Genomic DNA, 19,509 nt, shown 5'->3' on the forward strand with positions numbered 1-19,509 from the left:
AATGTCTGGATTCAGTCTGACCTTTGGATTCTGTCTCAATCGTCTAAAGGTGAAATAAAAGGTCTGGACAGCCTCTACCCCTTCATACTCCTGCCTAGCATTCATGTTTTCAAGCTTCTGTAAAGTCTGGTTAGTATCTTTGTGGGAGTCCTCCTTAAAAAGACCAGATGTTACAGGAAAGTGATGTTGATGATTCAGTAAGTAGTAGCTTCCCACAGTACCACCTTGTTAGGGAAGGATGCTCTGCTGCTGGTGATGCCACCTGATGAAAGACAGCCTGAACACCTGTGGCTATTCAAGGCTCTAGGACCCTTTCTATAAAAGTTGTCATCTCCAGTGTCTTGGATAGATTCCAACTTAGGTAAATCCATTCTACCTACCTAAAATCTCTCCTGTAAATACAACATCCTTCACTTTAAAACCTGTGTTCAGCATCATGGGTGAATTTTAGATACATGGGATCAAATCTTGCTCGGTTTCATACCAACTCACTGCTGAAGTCATGTTCTTTTGTGTTTTTCCTTAATTTTAAAGGCATGTTTGCCTTGTTTTATGTTGGTACGTATTAGGCATAAAATTTGGCTAAGAGTGAAAAATGCGTTGGGATTTTCCTGGATGATGTCAGGTGCTGTCTTAGCAGAGTAAGAAGTGCTGTCCACACATAAACTTAGCCAACGCTTCACATAATACAGGTTTCCCTCGATTTGTGCTGTACATGCATTCCCAGAGAACGGCACATAAATCAAATTTGCATAAAGTGAACCCACTTTACAATGTAGCAAATAGGCATAGGTTCCCATGGTGGTGAGGGAGGGAAGGAGGCTGGGACTAGGGGGAGGAGGGCCGCTCCCAGGGCTGCACAGGGAACAGAGTGGTACTTACCCCAGCCCCGGCTGCTGCAGCCCCAGGAACAGTCGGCTCCAGCTGCCTGCAGCCACTAGGCTGCACCGTGCTCCGCCTGTCCCCACTCACCTCTGCTCATGGGCTGCACCGGACCCTGGTGCAGGCAGCTGGTGTTGGATGTTTCTAGGGCCACTGCAACCGGGGCTGGGGTGAGTGAGGCCATGGCCCTTTCCCCTCCACTCACAGACTTACCTGCTTGGCCAGGGGGGCATCTCTGCTGATCACATAAGAGCGAATTTACCTCGCATATAGGGAATTATGGGTCTAAATATGCTCATTGCATAAGAGTGAATTTGCATATAATGAACCCACATAAATTGAGGGAAACCTGCACACCTTTATTTTCAAATAGCTTTAACTTTACTAAGCTTCAGCTATTTAGGCTGAAATTTCATATCCAGCCTGCTTGCCTCAGGCTGATTATTATTATAATTTTAATATTTATTAAAATAGTCCTGCTCTTTCTCAGTGTCAGTTGGGGAGAGCCTTTTGTTTGCACCTGTTAGAAAAAAATTCTTGGAGGAGCCAAAAGGTTGTTTAATCTTAGGAGAACACAGGGCACGTCTACATGAGACACTACTGTGCAGTAGCTACTGCAAATGTATTTAGTATAAGCAAATACTATATAAATGTGCAGTAACAGGAGTTACTATGTAGTAGCACCGGCAAACATCTTTTAAGTGATGCTACTGTGCAGTAGCCTAATAATACTGTGCAGTTGTGTATTAGCACTGTCTGTGCCGTGATGCGTTACCACCCAGTATTATTCAGCTACTGTGTAGTTAGTGCCTTATGTTGATGCTCCCACAGGGTCTTACCTTGTTCTTCCCTTTAATTAATTGGGACACATTCATCTCATATGAGTCCATTATAGGATTTCACTGTAGTATATTGATACTGGCAGTTCACAAATATATACTCCCTAGAGGTGAGACCATGACACTAGGAGGATGCATTAGGTTTAAGTTTAAATTTGGCTTCTGATCTGCTTCAGTACTAGCCCTAAGAAAGTCCATTTGAATCTCTGGATGTGTTTTCTACTGATTTCCAGCTTGTAGAGCACAGTCTAGAGAGCTAATCAGAATGAAGCGTAAATACGCCACCCAAAGCACTGGGCATCAGAACAGAGCCTCTGTGCTCTGGTTTGCAAAGCTTATTGCGGCCTCTCATGTAAGGCAGTATGGAGACACAGAGCTATATAGTCATCTGAATAATCCTTTTCACTGACTGTACCAAGTGAAGGTTGAGAATCAGTAGTCAGGCAAAGTGGATAAAGTACTCAGTAACAAAAGATTCAAGGAGCCCAGGGTGCAGAATATTTTGTGGTGGGAGAGCAGAAATTTCACTGGGGCAGGTCCAGAGTAGTCTAAAAAAGATGCTTTTCTTGTCTCTCAGAAATAAAAAGCACCACCTGCAAGCATTATCTGTGGCTTGGAGCATGTCTTGATGGCTTGATTCTCAGTCCCTAATTGAGTGCTTGTACTGGGGAAGGAGATATCCAGCAGAGATATGGCTCCAAGGGGAAACCTTTGACTTAACTATTTTTTTAAATGTAATTGTCTTCCCAGCTCTATCATGCTGACATCCAGTTTATGGACAATGGGGAAGAAATGTCTGTCTGTTGCACTGGAAACACTCTCTGCTCCCCCACCCTCCCACAACCTGTCAAATTACATTAAGCCTGAAAGAGAAAAGAAACATCTTCTTTAGATTCACTTGGCACCTCTGTCATTATCCTCTCGTTTTCCAGAGCTACCTCTGATCTTTCGAAGAATCAGGGACACTCCAAATACATTCTGAGACTTCAGAGGAATCTATTAGGTATCACAAAGGTTCAGCAATGGGCCCAATCCTGATTGCTCTTTTCCCCTGAGTGCTTCCACTCATTTTAGCTGAACCCTAGGGGGAAGTGAGCTAAGCAGGATGTGGCTCATTGGGCCTCTTTCTCCACCGCTCTGCAATCCACGTGCAAAATGCCAGTCAGCACAGAATGGTACTATTCCGAGTTATTAACTCTGTTCTGCACAGGTGCAAGTGACCTTGTAAGGCAGAGATGAGTCAGACCCCCTGGATTCATTGGAAATACTTTTTGTCAGGAAAACAGTTTCCAACCAAATATCCATAACCATCCGGCATGGAATCAAGACTTACGCAAAAGTAGATGTGGTGAAAAGACTACCTGAGAAGGAGCCTGCTGGAGATATCTGAAAAAGAGCATTTCGCTGTTGTGTGTTGCTCAGGATTAAATCCCTGTTTCCTCAACTACAGACTTGTTGGAGCTGAGGAAGCTACAGTGTGTAGTGCTTTCCAGGAATAATATTTCTGCCTCTCACCCTCTTGGGTTTCCACAGCCAGTAGGATTACAGAGAGCCATTTCCAGCAGCTTGTATGTGGTGGCTTCTTTACTACCATTATCATATCTGACAAACAAAGGGCAATGGTTTGTCATACTTATTTCCATTACTTCCATCAACACTCCGCAAAGATAGCTGTATTTTTTTTCTGTGGACTTTCCCAGTGACTGTACTAAAACTACCATCCCAGATCTCTTGTTTCTATGTGATCATGGAGTTCTCTGGCATATTTGATTGCTTTCTTCTCTTTTTATGAAGAAACTTCAGGAAATAGTTGCAGTTTAGTAATCCTGTGCACCACTCATCCTATAATGGGTACAGAGCAGGAACGATCCATCTTAAAGGTACAGAGATTTCATTGTTACTAAAGATCTTATCTGAAAGAGAAGGGGGGAGGGCAAGAGGGATAAATAAAGCAAATCTCTTCAAAATAACCAAGAAAGGATCTCAGTTAGACTGCATTCTCTGAACCTACAGTAACCATAGGAAACCAGACAAAAGACAGTAGTAATAAGTCTTATGTGTCCTTGGTGATCTGCTTAAGCAATTTTTTGCTTTTACAGTAAGCCAAACAAAAGAACAGATGGGTTCAAAGTCCCCTGCATAATCTATTGAATGACAAGAGGTGACAAAATGGAGCCAGAGAGTGGTTATGTAAAGCAGGCCCTGGGGTGGCCTTTTGGATTTACAGGGAAGAGCAATGGACACAGTGTGCTTTACCATCAATAAAGGCGACTGAATGGACCTCCCTGTTTGCATCAGCCAAGGACATTGTCAAGATGGTTTGAAGTGGATGTGTTTTAGGAGAGCCTGGTTTGGCAGGAAATATTTTTATGTCCTTCTGAAAACAGCTGAATGAACTGACAAGATGTATTTGAAAAGGCCCTGCATGAGGTCTCTTTCAGCCCTACTTGCCTATGATCCAAGACAGAAAAAGAGAGCAGAGGAGAGACATTGAAAGAGCAGCTTTTTTGGAAAAGCCCTCTGGGATTTAATGGAAAGCAGAAGCTTTTCTATCCTTATTTTGGCTCATCCTATGCCACTGACTTTAATGTTATCAACTGTCTTTCAGCTGTGCCTACAAGCTCCCACCAGGCTCAAGGCCCCACTGTGCTAAAGATTGTGGATACGTAGTAAGAGACAGTCTCTGCCGCAAAGAACTTGTATTCGAAAGAAAGAAGACAGACAAAGTTAGTAACAGCATCTCCATTTTATAAGGCGGGAGCTGGCACAAAGACTGAACTCCTTGTTCTGCTGAAGCAGCATCTCGCTGGCCTAGGATTTCTACTGATTTCAGTGAGTATGTTCATAAGATTCTACCGCTCCTGAGTAAGCATCTCCAAATCTAGATCTATGTGAGTTTCCCCAGATCACAAAGGGAGTGTGTGGCTAATAGTCCATCCAGGTCTCCTGGGTGCCGTCAGTCCAAGAGCAATCTTCCTCCCCAGAATTCTATAGTATGGGTTTAAAACAAAATCCAAAACAAAAAACCCTGCGCAGGTGTTTGGGCTGTCTTCTACCAAACCTGGTTATTATTATTTTTTTTAGAAAGCTATTATTTTACATATTCAGTCTTCTCGGGCTTCTTCTGAGGAGCCAGCGTTCTGCATCTGCTGCCAGGAAACAACAAAAAAATACTTTCATGGTAAGAGTTGCAGAACCTTGTGATATATAACAAGCCCTCCTCCTGACAGTGCATGGAGGAACAAACCTCTTTTCTTGCCTGTCTCACTGATGTAGGGCTACAGCCTAAAACCCCCCACTCTGGTTACAAACTCTGGCTGCAGGAGGCACCTGGTCTCCATGGTAACAGGGTTGCAAATTCCAGAGGGAGGGGGGAGAACTTCCTCATCCTCTGTCCTGTATAATCCTAAAGTCTCACCTGAGGGCGCTGATGTTTTTTAAACTGACCAACCAGTGTCAGCCACAGTCTGAGAATACTGGTTTATGGTTGTACCAAGGAATGAGATCAGAAAGGTTATTTAAGGGCCCCTCCATCTTAGGAGAGGAGGATGAGGCATACACGATGAACTGCTTGCCTCCAGGGGAAGTTCAATCAGCCTCTGGATGATACTTGTGAGTAACTTACCTGAAACTTATCTAGAAATATAGCTTATTGTAATGTAGAAACATGTGGAAAGGTGACCAAGCCATATTGTTTGCTCTGGGTTATTCTTTGATACTTCTCTAACCTGTAACCCTCCCCCTGCTTTCCCTCTCTACCCAATAAAGCTGTCCACTATAACAAGCTTTGTGGTACCTGCATGAGAGGGATTGGGCATGCCTTTTCTATTCCCTTGGCTTGGTTGACTAAGGGAGGGTACTTTATGTGCTTCAGAGTAACAGAAGCACTCTAAGATCCCAAGGTTTACAGGGCCTGTGAACCAAGCTAGCACAGGGCCCAGAAAAAGGTCTGAGTCCGGGTGGTGGCAGTGGTAGCCAAGGCTTGTGGGTGTGCTCCAGGAAGAGGGTTGACCAGAAGTTGGTGCCCCTGGGGAGGCATCTGAAGCCGGCTTTTTGGTGGGGTGCAGTGAGGCGGGTGTCTTGGCACAGAAGAGCCCTCTACTGGCCCAGCACACAGTGAATCCATTGTTTTCACATATTTCCTGTGTGTCATGTAAGATATTGTATCTGTGGGCCCATCACAAGAGAGCCATCATTTGCAAATGGAGTGAATCCCCAGTTGAATAAATAGAGTAAAAAGTCTGACTTAATTTAACAAAATGCAAAACAGCTGAGAGTTCAGGCTGACCCCTAGTTTCTTATATGTTTAACTGGTCTGAGAAGTAACACAATCCTGGTGTGCAGAATGAAACAGATAGTGTGAGGTTCTCCACCCATGCCTCCACTTCATATTATAATCACTGCTTTCTATTTAGCAACTCTGTTTCCTGAAGTCCCTTCACAGCATCTGATGAAGTAAGCCCTCTGCTTTGGAAAGCTTATGCTATACATATCTGTATTTTGTCTGTAAGGTTCAAATCTACCCTGTCTTCAGCCTGAGTATGTGGACACCTACTCCATAAACGAGGAATCAAAGGGAGTCTAGGTAGCTGTTATGGTGTGATTTTCAGATGGTGCAACACATTTGTGAACAATTGCCCAATTAGATAATTTAATGACGATCTAAAATCAGTCCATGCAGCTATCCCTGAAGCAATTGAATGGTTAGCAAATTTAGATCTTAATCTATTAATGTTGTAATCCTAAAATATCATACAAAAATAGTAGTAGTCTGCCTGAGTTCAGAGTAACACACCTCTCTTATTTTGTCCCATTTCATTTAAGCTGTCCTCCTGTTCCTGATGTGGCTTTTCCTGGTTTCACTGGTTTTACTCCTGTCTGTTGACACAGGTGTTCATTTGAATAAGTTGTGACTTCCTCAGTGTTTGTTTGGTTTTGCAGCAATTCTTACTTTACCTAGGGATAGAACTGTATACGTGTGTATGTACAGTGTGTGCATGTGTGTATGGTGTGTACTTAATTGATGCAGGCATTCTTCCTGGAGACACCACTCCTTGAATGCAAACATTCTACACACAGTCATAGCAACCTTTTCTGAAACTGATACATCCCTACATCACTTAGGTAGAAAGTATCTACTTTTGAGACATGGAAGGCCAAAATGCTAGGGCAGGGATGGGCAAAATATGATGGCTCCAGCCTGCCAACTGATTGTATCTGGACCAGAGCTGCCTCATATGGGGCTGAGCCCCACAATGGGACAGCCTGTGCCATGCTTTGGCTTGCACTCAGCCTGCAACTGCTAACAGCACTGGCACAGATTCAGCCAGTGTCACAGCTTCCCAGGAGGGCTGCTCCTGCTGTAGCCACAGGGGTACTGTTCAGCTCCACCCACCTCCAGTGCACCACCTCCTCCTCCTCCTACTGCACCACTTTGGGAAGGAGGTAGCATAGGGAAGTGGTGACAGGTGGTAGGAAGCTGCAGGTGGGTAGCTCCTGCCCCAGAGTGCAGGGCTTCAGTTCCCATTTGGCTTCCCCCCACTCCACCTGTGTGGTGCAATGAGCAGCTGACTTCAGGCAGCCGGGTGGGTGGAATCCAACCCAGCTGCACCTGCACCACACCATGCGGGCAAGCTCTGCTGCATTTGCTCCCTGCTTCCCCACCTCCTTCTCCCCCACCCCCAGCCAGCTCCTAGGACTTGGCATGTGGGCAGACCCCCACATATATATGAACACACACCCCTTCACACATACACACCCCACAACTCCCACATCCTCCTACACAAGTACTCTTCACCCTCAACTCCTCCACAATATACAAGTGTAAGACTTTACTCTGAGCTATTATTCAATCACTTCTGTATATATTGCTAAAACAACCATACACCAGGAGAAAAAAAAACTTAAAAACAAAATTAAAATTTGTAATAGTAAATGCTTGATTTTTAATATAGGATTTGTTTTTTTACCTATAATTTTATTAAAATAATGACTCCTGAAAGATTGCATGTGTGTGGCCCTCTGCACTTCACCAGTCGTGTCATTGCAGATGATACTAAGAGCGGGGGGTGGGGAGAGTAGTAGATATACTGAAGGGTAGGGCAAGGATTCAGAGTGATCTCAATGAATTGGAAAATTAGACTAAAATAAATTTCATGAGGTTCAATAAGGACAAGTGCAAAGACCTGCACTTAGGATGGAAAAATCCCATGCACCATTACAGGCTTGGGACCAACTGACTAAGCAGCAGCTCTGTAGAATAGGTCCTGAGATTTACAGTGGACAGTAATCTGAATATGAGCCAACAATGTGTCCTTTTTGCCAAGAAGGATAATTACATACTGGGCTGCTTTAGTAGGAACATTGCCAGCAGATCAAGATAAGTGATTCTTCCCTTCTGTTCGGCAGTGGTGAGGCCACATCTGGAGTATTGTGTCCAGTTTTGGGTCCCCCAACTATGGAAAGGATATGAACAATGTGGAGAGAGTCCAGTGGAGGCAACAGAAATGGTTAGGGAGCTGGGGCATATGATTCTGGAGGAGAAGCTGAGGGAACTGGGCTTATTTAGTGTGGAGAACAGAAGATTGGGGTGTGGGGTGGGAGTTAATGGCAGCCTTCAGGTACCTTAAGGATGGTTCCAGAGAGAATGGAGCTAGACTGTTCTCAGTGGTGGCAGATGACAGAACAAGGAGCAACCATCTCAAGTTGCAGTAAGGGAACTTTAGGTTTGATATTAGGAAGAACTTTATCACTAAGGAGGGCAGTAAAGCAGTGACACAGGCTACCCAGAGAGGTTGTGGAATATCTATCCTTGAGTTATTTTTAAGACCTAGCTAGAAAAAGCCTTGGCTGAGATGATCTAGTTGGGGTGGTTCTGCTTCGAGCAGGGGGTCGGACTAAATGGTCTCCTGAGGTCCCTTCTAATACTAATTTTCTAGGATTCTAGGATTCTAAAACTGTCCCACCAGCCAAAATAATTGCACATCCCTGTACTAGGGAGTGCTGCTGTGAAAACATGACCCGCTTGCTTGTTTGCTCCTCGCCTATATATCCCACAGGCCAGAAAAATATAATCTGCTGTTTTCTTTGGTAGATGTCCTGATGTGTATAGCTTCACTCTTAGCCTTGGCATATTGGCATGTGCCCAGCAGTGCTCTAGTAATGGATATGGGTCTTGTTTGGCATTTGATGGACACAGAGCAAGAGCGAGTAGGTTGCACATGTTTTCATGCTGGCATTTTTTAGCCCAACTTAAGGTGGGACAGACATGCCATAAGCAGGAAACCAAAGTCCTCTATGTCCTTTCCTGGATGTTCTCTGTGGACTGTGTTGCCATTGGAAATGCATAACACTTGGTATCATCCAGGCACAGGGCTATCAGGTACTTGTCTTCTTTTCAGTTGACCTGGGTCCACATCCAGGGTGCTTCAGTTGAGTATCAGGTTGGGATGCCTGGACTACATGACACAACCTGTGTATTAATCTGCTGCCCTTTCCATGGACTGCCACCTTGATAAGGTGGACAGTACTGTGTGCCCTGATGACCCTGAGAGCAACACTATCAGGAGTCTTGTACTCCTGGTAGGGTCAGGTTAAAGGTGAGGTATCAGATGAAGAGAAGTCCAGTGTAGCCATAGAGGGCCACACCCTGCACAGGAGGGACCGAGCAGGGAGAAAAGGCAGAGGGGTAGCTCTCTATGTGAGGGAGCAATACACCTCTGTGGAGGCAGGCATTGGCTCCGAAGATAAGCAGCTTGAAACCCTCCGGGTCAAGCTTCAGAGTGGGGGTGAGGTGAGAGAGACCTAACTGTGGGTGTTTACTACAGGCCACTGAACCAAAGGGAGGAACTTGATCTGGAGTTCTCTCAAGAACTGACAGAGGCTGCACATACAAGGGACTTGGTTGTCATGAGTGACTTCAATTACCTGGACATAGATTGGTTATATTCAGCTAGGTCGCATCAGTCATGTAGCTTTGTAACTGTAATCGAGGAGCTCTTTCTGACCCAGGAAATGCAAGGACCAACCAGAGGTACCGCCCTCCTAGACTTGGTCTTGGCCAAAGGAGATGAACTGGTGTGTGGCTTGAACACTGAGGGTAGCCTGGGCAAGAGTGACCATGGGCTCATCAGGTTCACTTTCCGCCCATTCTCATAATGAGGCTCTTTCATGAGGCTTCTTTTTTTCTTGAAAAAGAAAAGAGGCGTAGACACAGTTGAAGCAAGGGACAGTCCTCTTTGAGGGCTATACAACAGTGGTCTGCACTTGTAGGGAAAAGATTAGGAAGGATAAGGTGGTGACTGAGTTTAAGTTAGCCAAGGGAGTCAAGGACAATAAGAAGTCCTTCTTTAGGTATGTAGCATGCAGAAGGAAAACAAATGGAAGTGTGGGGCCCTGCTTAACACCTTGGGACAGCTGGTAATGGACACTCAAGAAAAAACTGAACTCCTGAATGCCCACTTTGCTTTGTTATTTCACCAGACCAAGGGGAAAGACAAGTGAGATAAAGATCACAGGGGGGCGTGGTGGGAATGATAGCCTTCCCACTGTGGATGCTGAGCGGGTGCAAAACCAACTAGAAAAGCTAGACATAAGTCAGCAGGACCAGATGCACTTCGCCTGAGAGTGGTGATGGAGCTGGCTGAGTCATTGCGCAACTGCTGGCAAAACTCTTTCAGAAATTGTGGCACGCAGGGGAAATCCCTGAGGAGAAGAGGGCCAACATTGTGCCCATCTTCAAGAAGGGGAAGAGGGAGGATCCAGGCAACTACAGGCCAATCAGCCTAACTTCCATCCCTGGGAAAATCCTGGAAAAACTCATTAAAGAATCTATGTGCGATACACTCGTTGAGGGTAAGATTGTGAACAGCAACCAGCAGGGCTTCGTTGTGGGTAGGTCTTCTCTTACCAATCTCATCTCCTTCTATAAACAGGTCTCTTGCCATCTGCACATGGGAGAGAAGGTCGACATTATATACCTAGATTTCCAAAAGGCTTTTGATCTAGATTCCCACAATATCCTTGTGGAAAAATTGGATGATTGTGGGCTTAACTGCCCAACAGTTCAGTGGGTAGAAAACTGGCTGCATGGTAGGACCCAGAGAGTTCTCATGAATGGGTCTGTGTTGTCCTGGTAAGAAGTGGCCAGTGGTGTCCCTCAGGGGTTCGTGCTTGGACCAGTGCTTTTCAACATCTTTGATCAATCATCAATGATAAAGCTGTTCACCAGGGCACCCCTGGGGAAGAGCAGGAGCAATGGATACAAACTCCTGGAAGGCTGCTTCAGGTTCAGTTCCAAGAAAAACTCTTTCACAGTCAGGGTGTCCAGACTGTTGAATAAACTCCCTCCAGTGGTGGTTCAGTCTCCACTGAAATCTTAAAAAGGAGACTGGAACAGTCACCTCGCTGGGGTCACTTAACCCCAGTTGTCTTTTTCTGCCTAGTGCAGGGGACTGGACCTGATAATCTGCAAGGTCCTTTCCAGCCCCTAACAATCTATGAATCTATAACATAAAGACATCAATGGTGGAGCAGGAGGGTGAAGAAAGCATACTTCTCAGCAGCTGTGAAGGTGGATGTAGGCTGCAGTGGAAGACTAACCCCAGTCATCTTGGATCTCCTTGCAACTGGACACAGGTTTCTCTTCTGCCAAGATCCATGTGCCTGCTGATGCACAATGGCCTCCTCACATAAAAGAGTCACACAGACATCTCCCACTGAATCCAATATCTACCACAATAACCAATCACCAATACCAATAACCTCTACAAAGTCCTGCAGTGATGGACGAGTGGTGATAGGGATAGATGAGACAGAGGAAGTGATCACTGGGAGTCACTAGTCACAAATCCACATAAAGATGGTGGTCACATGTTGATCACTTCACCCTTGGAATGGGATAGGAGGGCAATTCGACAGCTGTGATCATAACTCAGCAGTCATTTTTAGGATTCCCTCTACTCACCCTGCATGGGAAGGAGGCTAGAAAAGGTCCCCCAAACATTGGCTGTCCCATCTTATCCGACTGGATAGCTGCTTCCAGGGAATCACTCAAATTACGGTTGAAACATAAAAGTGTCCTTTGAATCCTGGAATGTACAAGCCCTACTAGTTGTGTATGTGGATCTGTGACGAGGGACTCCTGGTGATCACTTCACCCTAGTAGATGATTCAAACATTAACAGACCTGAAGGTAGAACAGCTATTGTTGCCTAAGAAGTCTTGTGATACAACATCAATATAGCTATTCTTAGTAAAACCAGATGTACAGGTGAAAGCCATCTGAGGAAGGAGAGGGGTGGCTAGATGTTCTTCTGGAAAGGAAACCTGCAAACAACAGGTGAATACAAGGCACTGGTTTTGCCATTAAGAACCAGATTGTCATCTGAATATCCAAATTCTCTTTTGGCATTAATAAGCACCTCATGACTCTCTGCCTCCAACTGTGCATATGCCCCAACACTCAATGCTGAAGAAGAACATAAAGAAGAGTATTTTAACATGTGGAGGGGCACCATTGGGAAGGAAGGAGTGGGTAAGGCCAATTCCAATGGCATCCTCTTAGTAAACGTTCAGAGCATGACCTTGTCATTACTAACACTATCTTGAGACAATGTGACAGATACAAAACATGGCAACAATCCCACTTGAAACAATGGCACTTCCTTGACTGCATCATCATAAGAGCAAATGATCTAAAAGACATTCATATCATGCATGATATGAGAGAAGCCAATGACTGATGGACCGATCATCACTTAATGAGATCAATCATGTACATTAGGGTTGCACTGAAACATGAGCGACTGGTGCCTCCTGATCCTGGGGGGGCACCAGCAGCTAATTGTTGACGGCGGGGGGGGTGTCCCACAGCAGCCGATCACCAACCAGCAGCTGATCACTGCCACTAGCAGAAGTGTTGGTGGCAAACTGGAACTGCAGATGGCACATTTGGAAGTGCCACTGGTGCTTCTCTTGGCATCCCCACACTCTCAGTGGGGCATTGGCCATCGCCCCTCACTCCCCAGGCAGCGAGGCCCAATCTCAGGGGAGGGGCATGTGCCCCCCCGTACCACCCTATGCATTGCCTGTGCAATGAAACACTGAAAGCAACCCCAATCAGTCCAAAGACAGTACAACACCAAATGCCTTCAGACCCCTAGACACCACAAAGCCCTCCAAACGTACCTCAGCAAGAAACTCACCAATCTCAGGACTGAAAATGATAACACTTATGTTGAAGAAGATTGGCAAGCTCTAAAGAAGACCATTCATGAGGCTTGAATGGAATCAATTGGCTTTATCATCCAATGCCATCAGGACTGGATGGACAAAAACAAAACACTGAGATCAAAGCCCTTCTTGATCAGCTGAGAAAAGGTTTCTGTGACTAGTAAAACCATCCAACATCCAGGCAGAATCAGGGAACTTTTTGATGGCTTAAAGCTTCAGCCATCAGATTCAGATTCAAGAAATCCAATAATTTGTTGATGGTAATGACATACAGAGCTTCCTCAGTGCAATCAAGGCTGTGTATGGACCAAGCTCTTGAGGACTCATCCAGCTTAGATCTGAATATGGCAGTACACTCCTCAAAGACAACTAGTCTATCAAAAACTGCTGGAAGGAGCACTACCAAAAAGCTCCTGAACCAAGAATCCACAGTGACTGACGATACCATCAAATTTATCTCACAATATGCAGTAAGGAAAGCACATACCTGTCCACCAACCTCTGAAGAAGTCCACCAGATGATAAGACAGATGAAGAACAACAAAGCTTCTGGCCCTTATGGCACACTAGCTGAGGTCTTCAAAGTGGATGGGGAAAATATATCCATCTTTCTTGTGGTCATCAAGATGCTGATCCATGACCATCTGCCACATGGCATCAGCGTCCAGCACAAGATAGATGGGTCAGTTACTTTGGTCTCAGTTGTGGAATTTCAGTATGGCAATGATTGTGCTGCCATTGCACATATGGAAGAGGACTTACAAATGGTCCTTAACTGCTTCTCTCAAGCATACCAGTTCCTGGGACTAACCTTTAAAGGTACTTCACCAGCCTACTCCAGGACAAATCAACTCCCATGGAAAAAATCCTCATTGATGGGCAGGAGCTGGAAAACATTGGACACTTTGCATACCTCATCAGCTATCTCTCAAAGAAGGCCAACATCGATAAGGAGATCCAATATAGGATTCAATGTACCAGCTCTGCCTTCAGAAGATTATATTGTCATGTGTTCTGGTGATGACTGTATCATCATGTGATCACAACATCAGGACTTGTACAAAGCTCCTACTATATGAGGCTGTGGTAATCTCGATTGTTTTCTACAGCTGTGAAGCTTGGGTAACCTACAGAGACCACCTGAAAAGCCTGGAATGCCATCACCAGCGCTACCTCCAAAAGATCTTTTGCATAAAGCGGAAGGATCATCACACAAATGCCAGTGTCCTCACTGATGCTAACATCACCAGCATGGGAGCATTGGTTATTCAACATCAACTGTCGCGGACAGGGCACTGTGTGCCTGTGCCTGATGTATGTTTACCAATACAGTTGCAATACTCCCAACTCAGCCAAGGACAAAGGACACATGGGGGCCAGACGAGATGCTTCAAGGTCACCCTCAAGGTGAACATTAAGAAGCGTGGCATTAACATCACAAATTGAGAAAAACTAGCCCAGGATAGGGCTACATGATGACATCTTGTGAGAGAAGGTACAGTTTACTTTTAGGAAACTCATCTCATCCTGAAGGCAGAAAAATGACAGAAATGGAAGGAAAAGAAACAAGACCGAGAAATCTGTGGTCCAACCCTCCCTTTAACCACCACTTGAAGCATTTGTCAGAGAGTCTGCGGCTCTAGGACTGGCTGCCTTAGCCATCAATGGACTCATTTACAACCCTTTACTTTGCCCATGGGAATGACCATCTTTGACCATGAAGGATGGCCACTGCCACCACTGAGATCTGCTGGGAATAACACCAATCTTTGAGACTGACACCATCACAATGAGATTCTAATTATGACACATGGATCTCATTTCAGGTTTGAAAGCCAAACCTTTACAATAATGGGGAATGTTCTTGCCCAGAATATATCTCCAGGGAATTGTTGGCTATTCCAGATTTCAGTTTCTATTTGCTTTCCTGCAAACGCAGGAAGGAAATGGTTAGGTACAAAGCTTTAGGGCTGGATTTTATGCTGAACATCCTGGGCATACTCAGTACCGCTTGGGGACAGGGTTGGGGGCAAAAGTGGATTTCAGTCACCTTTTGTGGAGTATGAGCAACTGCAGAGCTAAAACAGCTCCTGGTGTAAGGTAGATCAGGTTCCCCAGAGTTCCCAACAGAAGCCTGGAATTCCTCCCATAGCTTCAGTTGCTATAGGCACTCCCCTGGCATTTCCTTTATGTGTGCAGTATGTGGAAGGCTGCTCTCCTGACCACACACAGGGCACTTTTACAGGTGGTCCAGGGGTGGGGGTGGCTCTTTAATTAGAGCAACTCTGAGATGAGCTGTAGTTAAAGCACCCCCACCACCATTTTGAAGTGCAATGATACTGATACATGAGAGTGGGAGGCTGCTAGAGTGTAGTAATCGCTTCTTGGCCTCTTGAAGGCTCGGATCGAAAACAATTACTCAAGTAATCAAGTCTGCTCTCATGCTTGTGTACATAGTTTCCATATGGTCCCCTTGTATGTATAACTCTCGTAGTACATTACTCTGTCTTCCTCTAATAGTTGCTGGCCCACGTATCCTCTTATGGTGGCTCTAATGGTGGGTGGCCCAGTGCTGATCTTGGGGCACCCAACAGGATTGAGCAATTTTGCTTCATGCTCAGTAGAGAATCATACGCTGAGGTCCCCGATTCAGTCCCTACCTAGAAGGGTGGTGTAATACATGTATCTAGCCAGCTTCATATCTGTTAAAACTAAATCCCCAGCCTCAAGCAAATATTTATGTGCTTTTAAGCAATATTTTGTCCACCTACTTTTTGCCACTCATTCAGTTTTTGAACTCCAAGATAAGGTTCATGAGACCTAAAGGCCCCTTTGCTTTGTTCACATCTGGTATTAACATGCAGAAGATATTTACTTGGGAAAGTTTTTAATCTGCAAGAAATTGCTGATACTGTGTTTTATACCGCTGTGGAAAAGGTTCAGTATTTTGTTTGTGTAACAGGGCAGTGAATTGATTGGTGTCCCATTTCCCAGTAGGCACAAATTTTTCTCATTAGAAAAAGTGGACAGGGATTTTATGTTCTGACAGAAGAGAGAGAAGAGAATCTTTTGTCATTTTAACTAAAATAGTGTGTGGGTGGGTGGATGCATGGGTGAGTGACACAAAGAGAGGGGACAGGTAAAGAAAAAGGGATGGTTTAGAGTTTGTAGGATTAGAACATGTTCAGCTGAGGTTCTATAGAAAAATCTCACGATGTAGAGTGCTTTCAAGAACTCAGTTCTAGGAAAGATCACTGCATTTTGGGTTTCCTGGTGGGATGACTTGTATTTACATGACTTGTAAAAGTTTTTAATGCTGATAATATCACCTCTGGTTTAATGCCCAGTGGGCACATCTGCATATTCATTAATGTGCCATAATTACTGCTCAGTAAGTTTAGTATCTGTAATGACAGGTACTAACAATGCATCATAATAGGTGCTACTGCTCATTAGCATAGACAAAACTTTTCTAGTGATGTTAATACACATTAGACTAAATTTGTGCATTAGCACATCAGCATGGGTTTTGCCCACTGTGCTAATGCACAGTAGAAATTAGTCTTCTGTGCATTAAGCGTCTTGTGTAGACGTGCCCTTTTATACTCAATTTGCACTGATGTGAACTCCAGTGCAACAGAGTATATACGTATAACTGGATGTGTTCAACTCCATCTTTATTCAACAAAGCACTCAAGCATATACTTAATATTAAGTTTTTGCTTAAGTGTATTAATGAAGGGTGGTCTTAGCACAAATTCAAAGTAAAGCTTACACTTAATGCTTTTCATAATTAGCATATGTGTAAATCTAAAGATGCAAGTGAAAACAAGGAAGCCTGTCTAGTTGGGAGGAGGTGGTTACTCAAGGGTCTGCCTTGGGTCCAGTATTGTTCAAAATCTTCATTCATGATTTGGATGATGGGATTGAGTTCACACCTAGCAAATTTACAGACAACACCAAGTTGGGTGTAGTTGCAGACACTCTGCAGGACAGGTTTAGGATCTAGAATGACCTAGAGAGTCTGAAAAAATGATCCACAGTCAATCAGAAGAGATTCAACAAGAACAAGTGCAAAGTCCTGTACATGGGACAGAATAAATGCATGCACAAATGCAGATTGGGGATTGATTGGCTAGGCTGCAGTATTGTAGAGAAGGACTGGGGGTTAAAGTACACCATAAGCTGTATATAAACCCCCAGTATGCTCGTTTGTTGAAAGACACATCAACCACATACTGGATTGTATTAACGGAAGTGTCACTTGAAAATCAAGGGAAGTGATTCTTTTGCTCTACTCTGTGCTGAGCAGGCCTCACCTGGAGTACTGTGTCCAGTCTTGGACCCCACACTTCAAGAAGGATGTAAACAGATTGAAAAGATTCCCAAAGCCTTTGAGAAGGCTGACTTTCCAAACTTGGGAAGGCTGACTTTCACAAACTCAGGAGACTGGTCAGTCAGGCACTAAGAGACCACGGGCCCTTATAAAGGGGAGTCCACGAGGAAAGGTTGTTCCTTAAGAACACAATCCTTGAAGCACAAGGAAAGTCCATTCCATCCCGCAGGAAATGCAGTCAGTGGGCTGGGGTACCGTTGGCTCAATAGGGAACTTTTGGACCTCCTGAAACTAAGAAGAGAAGTCTACACCAGATGGAAAACAGGAATCGTCACCAAGGAGGACTACACAGCACTAGCCCCCACCTGTAGAGAGTGGACCAGAAAAGCCAAGGTAGAAACCGAACTCAGGCTAGCCACAGGAATCAAAGACAACAAAAAGTCCTTCTTCGGATATGTGGGAAGTCGGAGAAAGAACAAAGGCAACATTGGACCTCTGCTAGATCAAATGGGGCAGCTGATATCTGATGCTCAGGAAAAGGCCAATCTCTTAAATCAGTGTTTCTCAACCTTTTAAGTAGCAAGTACCCACTAACGTCTGAAAATTTTAATAAGTACCCAAACACTCAATTTTCCAGGGGATTTTATATTTACAGACTAATGTGTGCCAGATGTTGGAAGAAGGGCTGTGTATATAAGGCAGTGATATGACAGATGTCCGATTTAGTGTGGGTAGGGTTGCTACCTTTTACACCAGGTAACTCAAGTATGTACCTGGGTAGAGGTGATGTTGGCCAAAGCTAGGAGGGCAGAATCCTCCTGAATGCCAAATTATTACTGGGGAATTTAAAGTGCTTTGCAATGTGCAGCGTGCTAAATTTTTTGCCATAGTTTTGAGAGGAGGAAGGGGCAAAAGAGACAGGGAAAGAGGGTGAGAGAGAGAGACAGAGGAAAAGAGGGCAAGAAAGAGAGACAGACAAGGAGGTAGCTGCTGCCAGCCATGGAGCCCGGGCTGTTCCCAGCAGGTGGCTGTGAGGCTGCTAGCCCTGCTGCAAACAGCCCAGGCTCTTGTGGTTGGCAGCAGCGACTCAGAGCCCAGGCTGGCTGCAGCCAGGAGGCTGCAAATAGCTGCTCCAGGCTCTGGTATCATTTCCATACTGGTAGGTGTATGTGGTAGCGGACGAGGCGGGGGGGTCCCCTGAGGCAGCGCAGCCTGGAAAAGCCTGGTGCTGCTGCTAATCTCTGCCTGTAGCCAGCCTGGGCTCTGGGAAGCTGCAGTGGGCAGACTGCAAACCGATGCTCAGGCTCTGCAGCCCGGGCATCCACTCCATACCAGCAACTGCACAGGGGCCTCAGAGCAGAGAGTGGCTTTATCCGTGCTGTCCGCTCTGAGGTGTGTATGCAGTTGGGCTGTGCGAGGCTTCAGACAGAGCTTCAGATCCGGAGAAGCTTCAGGCACTTCGGGGTCGGAACCAGCACGTCCAGGTTGCAGCGCTGCCTCGTTCGGCTTCCCGAAGCACTTTGGAGCCACCTCCAAGATCCGGCCATCAGTTATAACGGGGGGAAAATAAAATATCTATAACTTTGTTGTTTTTTGTCCAATTTGGATGACATTTTCAGGGGTGGTAGCCTCTGCAGAGAGCATGAAGCCTGCCAATGTTCAAGAAGATCGATGCAGAGGTTTGGGGGAAGAGCACCCCAAATTTTTTAAAGCAAAACTCCTGTCACATCTATGTGTTACACCACACAAGGGTGAAAACTGCCGGGGTGGTAGCTCTTACTGAGGCCACAAAGCCTACCAAGTTTCAAGAAGACTGGTGCAGGGGTTTGGGGAGAACTGCCCCTCAAGCTGTGGACAAGCAAATGTGGTGCCATGGGTGCTGCGGGACTGACTGTGTCTGTCTTGGGGCGGCAGGGAAACACTGCTGCAGGCCTGGCTGCTAATCTGCTGTGTTCCCAGTTACCAATCAGTCAATCATGATTCACCCAGGGACCAGGGACTCAGGGACCAGCTCAATACACAGGACCTGGCTACTACATAAGGACTTAACCAGCATCAATTAGCACCTACAAAACCAGGCTAAGGAGAGGAAAGACTCAATACAGACAATCAACTGCCCCAAGACAGACACAGTCTTGGCAGGAGTTTTGTCTGTCAGCAGCTAGGGGTGCAGGGCCGCAGACCCCAGCTGCACTGATCAATATCCTCCACAGCTGGCAG

At 45.4% G+C, this 19,509-nt stretch overlaps 1 long non-coding RNA gene across 1 annotated transcript in view; it reads left to right on the forward strand.

The window, feature by feature from the left end:
• Nucleotides 1-5,234: 5,234 nt before the first annotated feature.
• LOC149871022 (uncharacterized) overlaps nt 5,235-19,509 on the forward strand; it is a 38,861-nt gene continuing 24,586 nt past the window's right edge. The window contains exon 1 of the long non-coding RNA XR_016440175.1: nt 5,235-5,333. This is a non-coding gene — a long non-coding RNA (uncharacterized LOC149871022). The remainder of the gene's footprint in view (nt 5,334-19,509) is intronic.

Source organism: Crocodylus siamensis, chromosome 2 (genome assembly GCF_052110815.1).
Source record: "Crocodylus siamensis isolate JL-2025a chromosome 2, ASM5211081v1, whole genome shotgun sequence".
In the NCBI taxonomy this organism is placed as follows: Eukaryota; Metazoa; Chordata; order Crocodylia; family Crocodylidae; genus Crocodylus; species Crocodylus siamensis.